Consider the following 16840-nt stretch of genomic DNA (forward strand, 5'->3'; position numbering starts at 1 on the left):
ATGACAGTGGGTGGGAAGCATGATTCTTGCCTTTGATTCACAACTCAGCTAGTGACTATATTCTTGGGCAGATGGGGTGTTGGAATCGCTTGGACAGTGTAGATGCTGATAACAAATTTATATTAAAAAATTGGCTCTTTTCTCAGTTACTTGAGTGATTGCAAAAGAATAGCTCTGGGAGTCTGAATAATTTGAGAATTTTTTTGTGTGTTTGCCTTGTAGCTCTGGTCTAATTACGTTGGGAGTCAATTTCATGTGTGCAATAGTAGAAGGCACCATGCACTTGGGAGTGAAGAAGTTTCAGCTTAATGTTTTTATTTTTTTCCCCTCCTTACCTCTTCATCTATTTGAATTTGGCATCTTGGAAACCAGCTGCTTCAATTGTGATATTTGTTTCTCTATAGGGAGCCCGAGGCATGTGGGTAATAGGTGAACTTTAATAAAACTTACAAATAAATAAATAAAAATCAAAACACCTTCTCCCCCAACCATGTATCTCTGTCAACTCTAAGTGCAGAGAAAGAGTCACATCACATAGTGCTTCCCTTTGTAGACTGAAAAAATAATTGAAGCTTGAATTCATTTGGTTTGTTGGAACTTGATACAGTACACAAGTCTATCCACAGCTGCCTGACCTGCAGGGAGAGTGAAGGTGGTTAGAGCAGGTTGGGGGAGTGAAGAGTGAGGGGTTAGGAAGCCCTCGAGATAGGAGGGGGAGAGAAAGTGTTACCTGCGGGTTATGGGGAGAGAACGGTTCATTCTCCATACTGAACTTGACTCAGGTTTGGCATCTGGGTTTTCATTATTTACCTGCTCACTCTGTCTGCTCACCTGATTATATAACACCAGGTGTTTGAGGAAACAAGGTGAGGAAGTTCTTGGATTGCAGGAAGTAAAGATGCTGAGAACGGCTGGGTAAGCCAGCCGGCGAGTGCTGTGCCTTAGGAAAGTAGCTTTCTCCTGTAACCTCCCTGCCCAGCTTTGGCAGTAGAGGCCTGATGTTTCATGGGGACAGAGCCCTGCTAGTGTTATCAAATGCAGGGTGTGGGGGTCCCGCTGCTTGCTGCTTACAAAATCAATTACACACTCGCAAATGTTGGTAGAAAGGAAAGATGCCTTTAATCAGGATGCTGGCAATCTGGGGAGATGGTACACTCAGCCTCCCCCCAAAACCACCTCTGAAGATTCGTCCAGGATACTTTTAAAGGGAAGGAGGGAAGTAATCTCAGTTAGTCACTGAGATAGGGGATCAGAATCATCACCATCCCTCACTGTGTGCAGGCTTGTAGACTTCTGGTGATCTTTCTCTAAGATGTTACCTTGTTCATGCAGTTTGGTCATACAGTCTGTTCGGGAGGTTACTGACGGGGAAGCTAGGGAAGAGATCTGGTCATCATTTCTACTTCTTTGATCTATGGAAAGAACCGATGAGTTAGGCAAGGTATTGTGTGATTAAAAGATTTGAAAGGTGTACTTGGGCCGGAGATGGTAGAGAATTGGGGTGCCTGATTTAAAAATTAGTTAAACGGTGCAAACGAACTTATTTACAAAAGTGATATAGAGTCACAGATGTAGAAGACAAACTTATGGTTACCAGCAGCGAAAGGGTTGGGGAGGGATAAATTGGGAGATTGGGATTGACATATACATACTACTACACATAAAATAGATAACTAATAAGGACCTACTGTATAGCACAGGGAACTCAAAAATCTGTAATGACCTGTATGGGAAAAGAATCTAAAAAATAGATTGGATATATGTATATGTGTAACTGATTCACTTTGCTGTACACCTGAAACTAACACAACATTGTAAATCAACTATATTCCAATAAAAATACAAAAAAAAATTAGTTACAATCTAGCTTTGCTAAAGTGATGAGAAAGTGGCTTCCTGCTGAGAGCAGTTTCCTGCAAAGAGCTGTTTACACTAGCTGAGAAAGGCTGACTTATTTTTCTACCCATACACACACACCCCTGAAGCTCAGAGTTGAGTGTCCTGATACACCAGGTGTTAAAAACCTGAATGTAGTCACATGACAGTTATTAACTATTTCTGTGTAAAACATGATGCATGGGCCCAGGAGGAACCAAGAGCCAGTGCAAATGCTGTCTGATTCAGGCTTAGAGCGTTAACTGGGTTTCCAACGTGCTAGTTGTGCTTAGCAAATGGAGTACACTGCACTAGGGGCTCAGTTTTAGAGTTTCTAACTTCTACTCTCCCTCCAGAGCTCAGCTCAGACCTCATTCCCTCTGAAAACACTTTCCCTGGCTACCAAGGCCAGGCTGGATGCCCCTCCTCTATGCTCCCATAGGCTCTCCCAACACAACATTGATTGCGCGGCATTGAATTTGCTGTTGCCCATCTCTCCCAGCAGATTGCAAACTTTTGAGGGCAAGGGTCATCTTTGCTGATTGTTGTATTACTTGCATCAGCACAATAAAAAGCCTAAAATAAATATTTGTGTACTATATGTTTAAGTGAATGAATGATTTATAATATCTACATGTATAAAAAAGGCAATACCGCCCTCTACTACCCTCTACTACTGAATCCAACAACCCATGCGTAGAACCAATGATATTAGTTCTAATCTCTGTTTAACTATACAAATAGACTGTCAGGGAAATGATAGCCTGCCATCCTCCACATATAAAACAAGTTTTATTGTCGCATTAGAAGGATGTATAGGGTTATTTGCTAATTCTGCTGAGCTGTCCACATAGACTTTTGTCTGAGTCTCAGGTTCATCCTAACACAAGAGAGCTGGATGAGAACTTCTCTTCTTTCTACCACTAAATACTCAGCCTTCATGTCTATCAGGGTTTCTCGACCTTAACACCCTTGCATTGTGAACTGGTTAATTGTTAGTTGTTGAGGCCTGTCCTGTGCATTTTGGAATGTTTAGCAGCATCCCTGGCCTTTTCTCACCAGGTGACATTGCCAGTTATAATGATTAAGATTTGTTTTTAGACACTGCTAATTGTCCCCTGGGATGTCAAAATTGCCTCCTTCTGAGAATCACTGTTGCGTATTTGACCACACATCAGCTGACGCTCATTCAGGGTTTCAGATGATCCCTCCCAAATACCTTTATTGGTATTTCGTAGAAATGCTCTTCTTGCATAATTGATCTTAAATTCCCCAGCACTGGTGTCATTCCTGTGGGTTCACATGAAGTAAGAATACGATGGCAGAAAGTCTTTATGAACATGCAGAAGTTACTTGGGAGGGAGCAGGTTCTCGAGATCTAGAGGATCTTAGAACAAGGACAGCAGAAATTTGCATTACAAGTGCCAGCTCCCATGTGTGGGTAGAAGGATTCTGAGATCATATTTGAGCTCAGCAGGCAAGAGGGCTGTTTTTTCTTTTTTAAATTTATTTTTTATTGAAGTATAGGTGATGTACAGTATTATACAAGTCACAGGTATACAATATAGTGAGTCACAATTTTTAGTTATTATGAAATATTGGCTATATTCCCTGTGTTGTAAAATATATCTCTGTAGATTAGTTTATACCTAAAAGTTTGTACCTCTTAATCTCATACCCCTATACTGCTCCTCCCCACTTCCCTCTCCCTACTGGTAACCACTAGTTTGTTCTCTATTATCTGTGAGTCTGCTTCTTTGTTTTTATATTCACTAGTTGGTTGTATTTTTTTTTTAGATTCCACATATAAGTGATAGCATACAGTATTTGTCTTTCTCTGTCTGACTTATTCATTTAGCATAATGCCCTCCAAGTCCATACAAGTTGCTGCAAATGGCAAATTTTCATTCTTTTTTATGGCTGCATAGTATTCCATTGTATATGTATATACCACATCTTCTTTATCCATTCATCTGTTGATGGACACTTAGGTTGCTTCAATATCTTGGCAATCATAAATAATGCTGCTATGAACATTGGGATGCATGTATCTTTTCGAATTAATGTTTTTTTTTTCTTTTTGGATATACACCAGGAGTGGAATAGCTGGGTCATATGGTAGTTCTATTTTTAGCTTCTTGAGAAACCTTCATACTGTTTTCCACAGTGGCTGCACCAGTTTCCACAAACAATGTGCTGTGTTTAAATAGCAAAGTCTTCCATGGATTTGGGGAGGAGCAGTTGCCATCTTTGTTCTACCAGCCTAACCAAAGTATTGTGTGGCATGTAAGGTCTGGATATGGATGGTACCACTGCACTTAGGCTGGGGTTGCTGTGGGGGAGATGAGTGTCATGGAATTCTCTAGTTGCCTTCAAATGCCTTCATGTATAAGTAAGACTTGACATCGACTGTCTGTCAGTTTACATCCCAGATGAGTTTGTGTCCACTGAACCTAAATGCAGGAAGTCAGTTTCTGTCTAAAATTCAAGGCCTCACCATCTGGCACTGACCTGGGAATATTTATGTGAACCTTTATCTCCTGAAAGCAAACTCTTTTTAGCTGGTGATTATTCTGGCCTTGATATCAGTATAAAAGTTGGCCATTTTAGTATATCTCTATAATTGCATTACAAAAGGAGAACATTCTCCAGTTAAAATAGAGCCAGAAGGACATATCTACTACCTTGGGGGCAGTAAACATGGGTGGGCTTGTGAATCTTAGGTCAACAAGGCCCTATGACGTAGTGGGTGGTGGGACGAAATCCTCACCAGTAACAGGGAGAGCAGGGCTGAGGGATCTGGGAGCCTTGGAGCTGCCCACCATAACAACAGAAAGAAAGGGAAAGAGCACCAGGTTGCATTAGAGCAATTTTGTTATTTTGTCTCAGCCCTTTCTTCCATCAAGTAGCTATTGCATGAGAAGCCAATGTAGGAAAGGTAGATGGCGGACAGAGAGAAATGAACCAAAAGACAGCTCTCATCTCTTTCCTTTCCCGAGGAACAGCATGCAAAATAAAGCCTTGGAAGTCCTAGGCCTCTTTTCCAATTATTTCCGAAATTTAGAATCCTAAAAATTAAAGTCATTGCTCATTCAAGGGTCCTTTTTGTATGGATGTGGGCTAGAATGGTCTAATCCAGATTCCATACTTTTACTGTATCAGTTCCCTTCTCTCTACCTATGCATGTGCAAACCCTAAATTTTCCTGTATTGAAATCTTTGCCCTTTTATGCTTTATCCTGCACAAAAACATTTAGCTTTTTATTACCAAAACTTAATAAGACTTTGATTAATAAATAATACTTCTATTGCAGGCAGTTTTTTCTCTAATTAATAAAAATAAGACATGGTCCTTTGCCCCTGTCCCTTTTTTTAAAAAAAAATTTATTTCTTTATTGAAGTATAGTTGATTTACAATGTGTTCATTTCTGGTGTACAACAAAGTGACTCAGTTATACACATATATACATTCTTTTATTTATTCCTTTGCATTATCGTTTATCCCAGGATATTGAATAGAGTTCCCTGTGTAATACAGTAGGACCTTATTGTTTATCCATCCTATATGTAATAATCTGCATCTACTAACCCCAAACTCCCAGCCCATCCTTCCCCCAATGCCCCTCCTCCTTGGTAACCACAAGTCTGTTCTCTATATCTGTGAGTCTGTTTTTGTTTCATATTTTATTTTATTTGTAAGCCAAGTTATGTCTAGTTTATTTTTAAAATTTTTATTTGACTATCGTTGATTTACAGTGTTGTGTTAGTTTCTGCTGTACAGCAAAATGAATCAGTTATACATATACATATATCCACTTTTTTTTAGATTCTTTTCCCATGTAGGTCATTACAGAGTATTGAGTCGAGTTCCCTGTGCTATACAGACAGCATTTGTGTCATATTTTAGATTCTACATATAAGTGATCTCATATGGTATCTGTCTTTCTCTTTCTGACTCATTTCACTTAGTATGATAATCTCTAGGTCCATCCATGGGCCCTTGTCCCTTTTTCTATCTGCATCCACTCTGCCTTTCTCTCTTTTATCTGTGTCTCTACCTGGACTTCTGTGTTTCTTCTCCCTTTTTTCCCCCCTCATCTTCTTCTCCTTTCTCATTGGTCTCTCCACCTCTCCCTCTTTCTTTCTGCTCCCTAACACCCTTTTGTGAGCACTAGGTATAAATGCAGTTTGGAGAAGTGCTGGCCTGGCAGTGGTGCTTGGAATGAGTGTGCCCCGTGGGATTCTGCCTGATCTGTACTGGCTCCGGGGATGAATCTTCACGTAACGCCTTGGTAGTAACCTTGCTGCCCAGCTTTAAAGGTCACATTCTCGGGCTTCCCTGGTGGCGCAGTGGTTGAGAGTCCGCCTGCCGAGGCAGGGGACACGGGTTCGTGCCCTGGTCCGGGAAGATCCCACATACCGCGGAGCGACTGGGCCCGTGAGCCATGGCTGCTGGGCCTGCGCGTCTGGAGCCTGTGCTCCGCAACGGGAGGGGCCACAAGAGTGAGAGGCCCGCGTACCGCAAAAAAAAAAAAAAAAAAGTCACATTCTCGCACCAAGGAAAGGCCTGAAGCACTTTCTGGTTCAGGCCCTACATCTTAATAAGAGGATGATGGGTCTACTTCAGACCACTCTCCAACTTCAGCATTAGCATTCAGAGAAGGATGGGAGTTTGCATAAGTTGGGGCAATGGGGAGGGTGCTGGGAATGGGAAAGTAAGTTAGTAAAGGGAGGGAGACAGAGAAGAAAGAAGGGAGGGAGAGACGCAAAGGAGCTAGTGGGAAGTTTGGCAGGAAGAGGAGGTTCTCTGGTCTCTTCCTCGGTAAGCTCTGCCTGGCTGGCTCATGGGGACAGCGCAGCCTGTTGCTAGCGGGGGTATAGGAAGGAGGGGACGTCTGGCGCCTAGAGTCCTGATCATGGACAGACACCTCAAGCTCTCAACGGTCCTCTACTATGGCCTGGCAATCAGCAGTGTAGGGACTGGAGGACTTGGTGGCCAGATAGTTGCTCTACAGCAAAATGTCAGAGAAGGGGCCATGTTTGAAAAACCCCAACTGAGGCTTTTGTAGGAATTGTAGGAGCTCTGAGGAGTTCTCAGAATGGCATCAATGTTTTAGGATGGTTGGCAGTGTGATTCCTTTGAACTTCTGACATACACCAGTAGCCGTAGGGTGGCACAGACTTCACAGGGCTCACATGTACAGTCTGTGTTCCCATGGGGCCTGGAATCTGTCCTCCTGGCTTCCCAGGCTGCCTGGACAAGCCTGATGCCCCAGGGTTCTGCCCACGGAGTGTTTCCCCTTCAGTTTCCAGATGAGGGCCATGGAGTCAGACCATTAGAGCTGGAAAAGACCTTCGAGGTTGCTTAGTGCAGTGGTGTTCAAACATTTTTTTTTTTTTTTTTTTGAGTAGAGAACTCAGAGCCCTGTCTGTCCATTTCCCAATGATTCTCCCCTAAGGTGGCCCTGAGACACGTTCACAAAAATATAGCGTTCCCTGAGAACCCAGAAAACTACTAATCTTTCTAAAAATTGAAATATATTTGACACAACATTGTATAAATGTAACACATTTATGTTATAGATTTACATTATAGATTTGCTACATCTATATTGCTATATTGCTATTATAGCAATAATTTGCACCTCTGTCACGTCACATAATTATCATTTCTTTTTAGTGGTTGGAATAATTAAGATCTAGTCTCTTAGTGAGTTTGATGACTACAATACAAGTTGTTGTCTAGATCCCAGAAAACTGGTGGTCTTATCCACCCCTCTCCGCATTTTCACACAGGGAAACTAAGGACCAGAGAGAGGGAGTGACCCACCCAGATCTCTGAGACTTGGAAGGTTTCCTGTCCAGCTAACACTGGTTCTTTCCTTTGTCTTAGCACAACTGTCTCTGTCAAGGGTATTGACAACCCCCCATCCCTGCCCAGGGTTAGGTTTCTAATTAAACCTTTTCACTATATTTATACTAACTATAAATACACTAACTATAATAACTAACTATACTGTAATCAGTGAGTCCTATATTTTTGCATATGTGTTTGTGTGTATGCATTTTTGTGTACGTATGCACGAATTTTCCCTGCAGGGTCTACCTCCATGGGCACTGGGGTCCCTATCATAGCCCGCACACCTCACATTGTGCTGTGCCCAGAGAACCTCTGACACACTAATGTTAACTAAAGAAGGATTCTAGTTTCGTGACTTAAGCCTCATACATTTGCTTTCGATATGCCTTAATGAAGAGGCCAGCCCAATTCCTGTCCCCAGAAAGAATCAAACTGTGGTGTGATTATAGACCCGACGTCCTTTCTGCCATCATAACTTCTGGAGAAGCAAGCCCTATATTTCTGTGATGATCCAGAAATCTGCTTCAAGTAATATTGCTAGATTTTTGCATTTGTCACACTGGGATGGACTGCTGTGACCGACCTTGTATGAATGCAGACTAGCAAACTACATTCATCACACGGTGGGACTGAAATGACAACACAGACAAGTACCATTTATCGACTGCTTAGTGTGTCAGCCACTGTATATACCACTGCATGTACGTGCCTAGTAAGGGGGTATCATCATGAACATTTCACAGGTGTAGGAACTGAGGCCTGGAGAGGTTGGGCTACAGAGCTTGCCTGCTGTAGACCCTGGGACCTGAGCTCTGTGCATACCAAGGAGAGATGAACAAGGGTAGGTTTATTTAGCCCAAAGAAGATAAGATCAAAATCTGAAAGGAAGCTAAATAAATACTTTGTAAGTATTAGAAGGATTTGTGTGTGTGTGTGTGGTGGGAGCATCTGTCATTTAGTTTAGAAAAGAGCATCGCACGGTCCATCCCATACAAGCATCTGAAGGGGACCCAGTGAGAGGTGCCCAACACACCAACATGGCTGTGCGAAGGGCCAGAGTCTCTGCTGTGAGGCCGAGCATCAGGCGAGGCTGATGAATGACGGGTGAGTGAGAGGAGAAGGGAACAGGGCCGGGAAGGATTACAGCTGCTCGTTCCCTTTCCCTGCTAGCTTTGTCAGGCCCCCGAGTTGGGGGGACTGATCGTCCCTGGCCACAGACCGCAGCTCATGTACTTCCTCTTCCTGCCATGTGGTGGTGCTGTTCTTCTAGTTATCTTGGCCGCGCTAGTCCAATATTTATTTTCGGTGAGTAATTTGTTTATCAGGAGGTTATTTTAATCTAATTTTGGCCATATTTGCCATTCCACACTATCTGTGCTTCCCAGCGTTAGCAGCTTGCATGTCTTGAAGGAAATTAGCTGAAGATGGTCCCGGAGGCATTCGCTCAGCCATTATTTAAGGGAACTGGGAGGAGGCAGGGTGAGCGGAGCCCAAGCCCGGTGTTGGAAAAGTTGCTGGAATTTGTTGCACTCCCAGTGAGGTTAGCGGGATTGAGAGGGACTTACCGAGGGTGGGGAGTATCTCGCATCTCACGCGGCTTTTTTGAGGGCTGCCTCTGGTAGAGAGCAGAGAATCCTGCAGTTACTTTTCCCCATCTCCCCTGAACCCTTGTGATAACCTGTATCTTCCTCACCTTTGCTGCCAAGGCCAAAGGCACGACTTAAGGAAGATGCCCATCTGCCTTCCCATGGTTCACAGGCATCCCACATCCCATTTGATAATATGTTTCATGAACTGTTCTCTGCGATCCCTCAAGGAAGAGGGCAGGAAGGTGGGGAGTGATAAGAGAATTATTGTTTATTAGAGTACCTTCAGGGAATAATGATCATAACTATTAATTACAGAGCACTGGCACTTGCCAGGCACGTTATATTCCCATTTTACATACAAGGAAGTTGTAGTTAGGAGAGGTTAATTATTTTTTCCCCAAGATCTCATGAATGGTAAGTGGAGAGCTGAAATTCAAACTCAGTTGTGACTGTCTTCAAAGCAGAAAATCTTCCTATTTCAAGGATGAGTCTCACCTTCTGCCTGGAGTCAGGAAACCTGGACTTGGCTGATGGGCATGGGACCTGAAATTAGTTCTTTGTCATTATACTTGACTTCAGTTTGGTTTTCCAAAAATGGGAGGGCTGTACAAGTTGAGTGGTTTGAGGGTGCTTTAGTAGAAGAAACTTTTTTTTTTAAAGAAATCTTCTGAGGAGATGACACATCTAAAGCAGATAAAACGGGAGCAGAAGTGGGAGACCCCAGTGAATCACAGCCTGGCCTTTCCCTTTTCACCTCTTCTTTCCCTGGCTCGTGATTGATGCTGAGAAACTTCCATGGAAGTTCCTCAGGGCTCGAAAGAATCAAGTTTGAAAACCTCTGTAATAAATATTCTCATGGGACACTTTCAGAGCTCAGTAAATTTTCAGAGATTATAACTTAAAGACGGGCTGATGCATCCTTTAGGAGATTTGGAACACGTGCTCGTTTTTACTGTGTGGTGGTCCTAAGGAAGAGCTAGTCAAGTTTGACTCAGAGAGAGATACAAAATTGTCATCTTCATCCTTGAGCCTTAGTCAAGTAACTTTTGAGTCTCTTGGTATTAAGAGGCTTAATTAAACAATTAAACTGGACCTAATTAAATGAGAAGGGTCAGCTTCCGGTGGAAATTACAATGGTTGTTAGTATAGGCAAGATGGTGAACTACCTTCCCGAGATGGCCAGGATGTTCCCAGGCACCCACACGGGGTCTAAAAGAACTGTGGATGGTGGTGGTGTGTTTTCCTTGCTTGACATAAACTGTTGTCTGCAAAAAACATTGTTGTAATAAGGTTGCAGCCAATCCTGCTTCTCACAACTAAGCAGGCTGCTATGTTTTAACCAAGCTATCCTGTTTTCTGGCCGTAAGGACCTGGTTCTATCTCTAGGGCTTTCCCTCTGGCCTGATTATCTATCTGCCTGTAGGTTTGGGCCATGATGTTGCTCTGACAACAGTGTGAATGTGTTCAAGGAAGCTCAGGCTCATGTGTGAAGTTCGTGTGTGTTTGCTAAAAGCTCAAACCTCTTACTCTCTAGAAGGTTGATCCATACACACGTATTTTGTTTTCATTCTGGGGAATCAGGGGTTAACATCCAGGATTGCTGAGCTCTAAATGTTCTGGATTTTATAATTTGCGTCACCCTGGCATAATGAATGACTGGCTATGGATTGACAAAGATAAGGTATCACAAAGATTTAAAGAGATAGACAAAAAGATAAACATCTCAGAGATCTGAAAGTACACAGTAGCTTCCTCATCCCATTCTGGATTGACTGTACAATTATTTGTTTATGTCAGGATGTAAGTCAGATGCTTCCTACAGACTTTTAATAATAGCAGTTTGCAGAGCACTTTTTCATATATTATCTCATTTAATGCTTACGTAGTCCTGCAAGACAGGTAAATATTTAACTCTTCTAGAGCAGCAGTTCTCAACATGAGTGATTTTGTCCCAAGGGAACATTTAACAAGGTCTGGAGACATTTTTGGTTGCTACATCTGCAGGGGGTGTGGGTGCTCCTGGCATCATGTGGGTAGAGGGCAGGATGCTGCTAAATATCCTACAATGCACAGGGCAGCTGCCTCCGACCCTACGACATAATATTCGGCCTCAGGTGTCCATAGTTCCAGGCTGGGAAACTGTTCTACAAAACATTGAGGTTCAGAGAGGTTGGCTGACTTGCCCAAGATTGCATGATGTGTACTTGGCACAATGGGACTGAAATCCATACCTTCATTTCGCTACCAGAGGGTTTCAAATCTTGTATTTTTATTTTAAAGAAATTTTAGGTATTAAATTTTAAATGAAAACCTTGGCAGAGCCATTGCATGTAAACAGCTGACGGTGGAGCTGCTCTGGTGGCAGCAGGGGTCAGAGACCCCGCTCAGCCTCTTCCTTAGCCCCTCCCCCTAATCCCAGGGACACACAGACTGCCTGGCAACTGCTACGCCCATACAAGGAGACCCAGAGAACATTAGGCCCCTGTTGGCATCCACAGATCTTCTGGATTTCCCTGAGCTGTTAACGTTTTTGAGTAGAGAATGACAGCATCTGAGTGGGAATTTTAGTAAGATGTGTTGGGCAGTGGAGGGGAGGCATGGGGGCCAAGTAGGAGGCTGCTGCCGGCACATTCCAGGCGGTAGGGAAGGGGCACTGGAAGGACCACGGGGGATAGGAGTGGAGTTCAAACAAGGAAGCGCAAAGTTCACGCTTGCTTCGGGACTTTTCAGTGCTGTGCTACTGGATGACATCAGGCCAAAGGGCAGCAGGCCAGGAGCACAGGGGCTGAGCCCTTTACCTTGCTCTGCGCATGCTCAAGGCCTGGAAGCATAATGCAGTGTGAACCGATTTGCACGCGCAGATTTGTTTTCCTGTAGTCCACGCTGCTTGTCTGTACTCTGGCCAGAAGCAGGCAGTGCCACTGACAGACAGGTGTCTCCCTCATCCATTGACAGAGAAAGGCAGGTGGGGAAGTGCTCTGTCTTTCTTCTTCCAGGTATAAATCCTGGCTTTCTTCTTTAAGTGTTGCCTTCTGATGAGTAGACAGTGGAAATGGCAAAATGAAACTAGGACGAAGGTTACCTACAATGACCCAGAAGGGACTGGGGCTCGTCTTAGGGCTTAGCAGGTGCTTCTTTCCTGACCAAGAATCTAGACTCAAAAGAAAACTCTGGATGGATAGAAAAACTCCTGGGAAATTTTAGGTCCAGGCAAAGATGATCATTCCTAAGGGCTTTCTTGCAGAGATGTCAAAAACAAATAACAAAAAGGAGAGTGAGAAAATCTGACCAACATACCCGCCTGCACCCCCCCCCCCACCGTCCACCTGATTTTGCACAACCCGCTGTGATGAATGTCAAAGCAGTAGGGGTCCCGCATTCTGATCTCTGTCCTACCGCTCTCCCCTCACTTTCTTCACCTGGCTTTAGCTTCCACTTTTTGTTATTTGTACTCACCAAATTTGGGCTTTTCTACTTGTTCTGCTCTCCAGATTTCTAGAATTTTCTGTCCCCGGATCTCTGCAGCCTGATTCTTTCCTACATTCCGGTTTCAGTGCTAATGCCCCCTCCTCAAAGAGTTGCCCCAGCCACCCAATCTAAAGTAGCAGCCCCACCAGTCCCTCTAGAATCATTATTTGATTTTCACTGTAGCACTTGTCATTGTCTGAAGTTACCTAATTTGTGCGTGTGTGTGTGTGTGTGTGTGCACCTATTTGGATCTGAGGGTCTCCCCAGCTCCCCCATTGGAATGCAAGCCCCTAAGAGTAGAGACTTGATGCATCTCATTTCCTGCTCCAATATCCCCAGTGCTTACAATACTGCCTGGCACATACTAGCATGTAGTAGTTGTTAAGTGTGTTTGTTGAATGAATGAATGGTGGTTCCTGGAGTTTAGAGGGTATGAGTATGGTTTTAGCTGATAATTCACTGCATACCTAGCCACAGCAAGATCTGGCTTTCAGGACAAACTGTCTCTGCTTATTCCCATATGCTGAGCAAACCTCTCAAGCGATCATTTCTTGCTGGGAACAAGCTCCTTTTAGAGAATTCTCAAACTAAATATTGAAAAATTAATCCTACTTCCTCAAATCTAGGATGTCATTGACTATAAGATGCTCCAATTTTTATGTGCCACGAAGAGCGAAAAAATGCTGCTAGTTGTCATTGAAACATCATCATTGGTAAGAAGCATCTTAATTCTGGAAATGCTAAAATGTGAAAAAATATATGCCTTAGAATTGATAAAGTACAAGGTGAGATTGATTCATCATATGGGATGCAGGGAAATGGCAGGGGGTTCTGGTCTGGAGTATGTCCCCATTTGTTAGTGGTCCCTTCCCCTGTAGCACTGCAGCCTAACACCTTGGACATGGTACTGTCCAAGGACCAGAGGAAGAGCTGGGTGTGTGGAGGAAGAGGCAGATATGGCTTCTGAGGCTTTCTCAAGAGTGGAGGAACTTCTATGGCTTGGGAATGTATCTGTGGAAAGGTATTAGAAGCAGTTGGTGACTAAAAAAAACCCAACCAATAGTAGGTGAGTCTAGATTTAAAACAATGCTATGAAGGATGGTTTCTCACCCTTCTTAGCCACTCTTTCTGAAGCTTAGTAAAAGCATCTTTCATTTTCAAAAGGCAGTCAATGGGAAAACAAGATTGGCTTGAAACCCAAATTTACTTTAGAGCCAAGTTTACTGAAAAGTATCTATTTTACAAAGAGAAAAAAATACCTGCAAGCTAATTCCATATCATTATTCTTATTTGAGCTAATGATAATGGAGTGTAATTTCCATTACTGATGACATTAAGATTAGTTATGTTTCGGTACATACAGCACGGCTTCTCCTTTGTGAGGAGCATCAAAGCAGCTGCTGGGGAGGCTGAGAGCAGACTCCGCCTCGGCAGCCCTGCGCCCACATACTGGGCCTGACTTCTGGGCTGGCCTCAGGGGTCCCTGCCGGGTGTCAGGAGGGGTCCTGAACATCTCCTCCAGGGAGCTGAAGCACCATCGGCTGTTAATTTGGCTCTTTACTTATTTTTTTAAATTAATTAATTAATTTTTGGCTGCGTTGGGTCTTCATTTCTGTGTGAGGGCTTTCTCTAGTTGCAGCAAGTGGGGGCCACTCTTCATCGTGGTGCGCGGGCCTCTCACTATCGCAGCCTCTCTTGTTGCGGAGCACAGGCTCCAGACGCGCAGGCTCAGTAGTTGTGGCTCACAGGCTCCAGACGCACAGGCTCAGTAGTTGTGGCTCACAGGCTCCGGACGCACAAGCTCAGTAGCTGTGGCTCACGGGCCCAGTTGCTCCGCGGCATGTGGGATCTTCCCAGACCAGGGCTCGAACCTGTGTCCCCTGCATTGGCAGGCGGATTCTCAACCATTGCGCCAGCAGGGAAGCCCTTGGCTCTTTAAACCTTCTTGAGTCTCCTATTAAAAATCAACTTTCGCCACAATTTAGGGGCCTGGGAGGGAGCAGAGAAGACAGAGGAGGGCGACTGGCCGGAGGGACCGTGCCAGGTTCGATTTGGCTGAAAGCCGCGCCCCTCAAGCACCTCAGCTATTCCACGGACTTCATCTCCTTCAGCCTTTCGGAAACCCTCCTCAAGAAGCTGGTTCTCCTGGTAACTGTTAAAGGTCTTTGTCTGAATGCAAAACAGTGTAATCTGTACAAACCAGCCCTGGGGATAATGATGTGGGATGTCAGCTTTGGAGGCAGATGGGGGATTCCATTTGAATTCTCCACGTGCCATTTATAAGCTCTCAGGTCTTGAATAAGTTATTTAACTTCTCTCAGCCTCTGTGTCTTCATTTGTAAGAGGAGGCAAATAATGCTTATCTTCAAGCATTTCCATGAGATAAATGAGATGATCATGTAAAATGATTAGCCCAATGCTGAGCACATAGGAAACATTCAGTAAATAAATACACAGTAACTGTAACTTGTGTTACAGTGGCAAAACAGACAGCTTATTGTTCATGTAATATGATTTAGAAGTCTTGGTAAAAGCCTGCTTTGTCCAGAAACATCTTCTAAATTGACTCCCTGAAAAGAGCACTGTTGCAGAGGACAGTGGATTGTTTGCTGTAGTTAAGGTCACCATTATCTTGGGTTGTAGTAATGTCTCCAAAGGGGGATTTCTAGGGTGGGATATTATACGGTGCGAGTGCTGTGGCTCCAGGTGGGTATTTGCATGTGGAGTCCTGATGAAGATCAGGCAGTGTTTGTGATATAATTGCTCAGTTGGGGGATCCAGTGAGGAGAGGGTTTGGAGGCAAACCTTGGGGAGGGATGTTTGATAAGCCCAGCTGAGTGGTCTTCTCTTATGAGAAGGGGGCCACAGTCCTGAAAAGGGCTAGCTGAATTGTCAATAGTTCATATGAATGAATTTTCATGAAGTTCCTGAAACAGAAGGAAATAAATCTGTTTAATAAAACTATTTAATCTTCCTGGGCAAGAATTTCTTCGGATAGTAATGTCCTACTGTGCTATGTGGCTGAAGATGTTTTCTGTTCTTAAGAATGATGAGAACCTCGAATCCTTGTATTTATTCTTACTCGTGTATGTGCTTATCAAAAGCAAGGGTGAGTTATTAAACACTTAACCATTATCAATCAAGAGGATCTTACAGCACTACCCAGTCTTCTAAAAAAGCTTTAGTGTAATGGGACCCAACTCGGGTAAAGTTGGTCAGAGAGGGGAACTAAAAAGTTCTACATTATGGACATTGTCTGTAAGGGCTCCTGGGATAACGTGGGGGAATGGTCCTTGGTATGTATGTTTGGGGTGTCTAAGGACAGATAGGCAGCTATGTGAGATGTGTGGGCATTTGGGATGAGAAATCGATTACATTACATGGGGATTGAAGGACTGTGGTTATAAATTTTACTTATTTTGAAACTTTTCCTTGGGCTATTCTCACTAGTGAAGTGAATTTGAAGTTTGAACGTCATCCTTATGGGGAAGGGATTGTCATTTATTGAGCACATACTTGATGCCAGCTGCTACGCTATGCATTCATTCCTTATAATGGACTTGTAAGGGTGATGCTTTAGTTATCTCTCTTTTATCTTGCTTTAATATTTGCAGATGATGGACATGTAGTCCAGAAAGACTTAGTAACTTAAACAAGGTTACACAGCTGATAAATGATAGAGCCAAAATGCAGATCAACAACTATGTGATCCTGGTGCTCCTATTCTTGTGTGAGGCTGTCCAAAGGAATCTGTTCATGTCCTGAGCATTTGGCAGTTTGTTGTCCAAAATTACAGAGGCGGAGTTGGAATAGTAAATAGATGATGCTTATCATGTTGATGATGGCGATTATAATAGGCAACAGGTATTGAGTGCTTATTACGTTCCAGGCATGAGCTATCTACTTTATATATATTATCTCATTTAATTTTCTCAACAGTTCCACAAGGAAGGGACTGTTATCAGTTTTGTTTGTTTGTTTGTTTTTTAGATAAAGACTTAGTGACAAGAGCTGTGAAGTAACATGCTCAAGGTCACACAGCTAGAAAG

General features: G+C 43.5%; 1 protein-coding gene across 1 annotated transcript in view; it reads left to right on the top strand.

Moving 5' to 3' along the window:
* Nucleotides 1–16840, top strand: part of AGBL1 (AGBL carboxypeptidase 1) — a gene marked incomplete at its 5' end in the record, with an annotated part of 723168 nt that overhangs the window by 76019 nt on the left and 630309 nt on the right. The window lies entirely within an intron of this gene.

Source organism: Phocoena phocoena, chromosome 2 (genome assembly GCF_963924675.1).
Source record: "Phocoena phocoena chromosome 2, mPhoPho1.1, whole genome shotgun sequence".
NCBI lineage: Eukaryota > Metazoa > Chordata > Mammalia > Artiodactyla > Phocoenidae > Phocoena > Phocoena phocoena.